A 2,884-nucleotide genomic window follows, 5' to 3' on the forward strand; every position below is an offset into this window, starting at 1 on the left:
TCCCGTGAGTGGCGCCGTCATAGCACGTCTTCAGGATGGCTACTACACTTGACGTTCGTCAGAAGCAACGTGCTGTAATAGAATTCCTGTGCTGTGAAAACGAGACAGTGGGAAACATCAACAAGAGGTTGAAAAATGTGTATGGAGATGCTGCTGTCGATCGCAGTACAGTTAATCGGTGGGCAAGCAGGTTAAGTGATGAAAGCGGACACGGCAATATTGAGGATTGTCCTCGCAGCGGCAGGCCTCGTACTGCACACACTCCAGACGATGTGCAGAGAGTTAAAGAATTGGTGACTGCTGACAGACACATCACAGTGAACGAATTGTCACGCTACGTTGGGATAGGTGAAGGAAGTGTTTGCAGAATACTGAAAGTGTTGGCGTTAAAAAAGGTTTGTGCCAGGTGGGTTCCAAGGATGTTGACAGTGGTTCACAAAGAAACAAGAAAAACGGTATGCAGTGAACGTTTGGAACAGTACGAGAATGGTGGAGATGAATTTCTTGGAAAAATTGTGACAGGTGATGAAACATGGGTCCATCATTTTTCACCAGAGACGAAGAGGCAATAAATGGAGTGGCATCATGCAAATTCACCAAAGAAAAAAAGAAATTCAAAACCACACCTTCTGCTGGAAAAGTTATGGTTACAGTGTTTTTCGATTCTGAAATACTCTTCCTTGTGGACATCATGCCAAGTGGAACCACCATAAATTCTGATGCATATGTGACGACACTGAAGAAACGTCAAGCTCGACTGAGTCATGTTCGACCACAGCGGTAAAAGCAGGATGTTTTGCTGCTGCACGACAATGCACGGCCACATGTCAGTCAAAAAACCATGGAAGCGATCAGAAAACTCGGATGGACAACACTGAAACACCGGCCTTACAGTCCTGACCTGGCTCCAAGTGACAGTCATCTCTTTGGGAAACTGAAAGACTCTCTTCGTGGAACAAGGTATGAAGATGGTGACTCCTTTGTGCACGCTGCCAAATAGTGGCTCCAACAGATTGGTCCAGAATTTTACTGTGCGGGTATACAGGCGCTGGTTCCAAGATGGCGTAATGCAGTTGAGAGGGATGGAAATTATGTGAAGAAATGAAAATATTGCTCTTAAAGGATTTATCTGCACACTATAAAACTTTCAGACATGTAGAACAAAAGACGGATTTTTAAAAAAATAGTGTGTATTTCTTTTGGAGTGACCCTCGTATTTGCCAGATTAGTTCTGCTAATCTGTCGCCCATTGAAACTATCACGTAATGAGTAGCAGATGCTGAGAGACTAGGACACCACAACTACGATTGATGAACTCCGGAATACACTCGAAGCAGCAATGACAACTCGTACCTCTGACCCAAAGTTCAGTTCGAATGGATGTTCAGCCGAGTTACAGTTATTGTTGCTGCAGCTTTGAGTATTAAAACTCGCACCCTTTATAGCCTCAATTCACCTAAAAATGTAATGCCTTCGCTACCATAGACGTAGGTCTCTGCATTCCTTACAGAGCGCAGCTTTTGTTATGGCTCCATTGCTCTCGAAATACCGGTGCCTGTACTGAGAGACTGCGTTCCAGCTGATAGGAGTTATTAGAAAAATATTGGGTGAAAAAATTTGATTTTTGCTCATCTTACATTCCGATATCGTCACTGGATGAGAAACGGAATTTCTTTTCTTTACCCTTCATACTTACTGCGCTGCAAGAAATTAAATAAAACACTGCACGAAATTTTAAAGAATTTGCCGAGGTACTGGGTAATCTTTGCGTTACGGTGATACTAGCTCACAAATTACAGGGAACGAAGTTTAGATAAGATGTCGAAATTTAATTTAAAATTGAGAACTATATCTCATTTCTTTTTGGAGCTATTAGGTTGTATATCATACGGACGGTCGTGCGCAAGATGCCCATTCACGTTCTTGCGCATCGCGACTTATGTGGCCACAATAATTGTCATGCCTCATAAACAATTCAAGGTAAGGAAACGAGGTTTTCTGCAAAGGACAGGACACAATGACGCACAAATATTGTTTAAAAATGCTTCAAACACAGACAGCAAGGAAAATTCTGGATATACAAAAGTCAGCAGGCATCAGACCGTTGACACGTGAGGCAGCTACCGCCAACAGCAAAGAGCACCGTTCAGCGTTCGACGCAGAATAAAACAATGGACTCGCCCAGCGGCCAGGACGAGAAGGAGCTATGTTGTCTTGCGCGAGCTCTGCTAGCAACACTATCGCACTCTTGACCTCATTTGGCAACCGAACGACTACAAAAGTTCCCGAAACGTCGCAGGAAAAACACTCTTAGTACCTCGAGCGGTAAAAACATCACTGAGCATAGTACTGTGAATGGATGTCGGAGAAATCTCTCTCACCACATCAGGTATCCGAGAATGGGAGTATTCCAACTCCCTATCGACGTGGAGAAGCTAATTTACACTTTCACACCTTCTATAAAATCTTGCTACGCAGAATTCTTGTCAATACATTTAACTAAACAATTTTCTGTTTTTAAACAGGAGGCAAGCATTTTAGCAAAGCTAGAAGGATCAAAGGCAACGGCCTTGCCGCAGTGGATACACCGGTTCCCGTGAGATCACCGAAGTTAAGCGCTGTCGGGCGAGGTCGTCACTTGGATGGGTGACCATCCAGGCTGCCATGCGCTGTCGCCATTTTTCGAGGTGCAATCAGCGTCGTGATGCCAACTTAGGAGCTACTCGACCGAATAGTAGCGGCTTCGTTCAAGAATACCATCATAACGACCGGGAGAGCTGTGTGCTGACCGCACGCCCCTCCTATCCGCATCCTCCTCTGAGGATGACTCTGCAGTCGGATGGTCCCGATAGGCAGGCCCCTTGTGGCCTGTAGAAGGAGTGTT

At 44.8% G+C, this 2,884-nt stretch overlaps 1 pseudogene; it reads left to right on the forward strand.

Moving 5' to 3' along the window:
• Window positions 1-2,560: 2,560 nt before the first annotated feature.
• LOC124608931 lies at window positions 2,561-2,678 on the forward strand (annotated as a pseudogene).
• The last annotated feature ends 206 nt before the right edge of the window (window positions 2,679-2,884 follow it).

This window comes from Schistocerca americana, chromosome 3, assembly GCF_021461395.2.
Source record: "Schistocerca americana isolate TAMUIC-IGC-003095 chromosome 3, iqSchAmer2.1, whole genome shotgun sequence".
Lineage (NCBI taxonomy): Eukaryota > Metazoa > Arthropoda > Insecta > Orthoptera > Acrididae > Schistocerca > Schistocerca americana.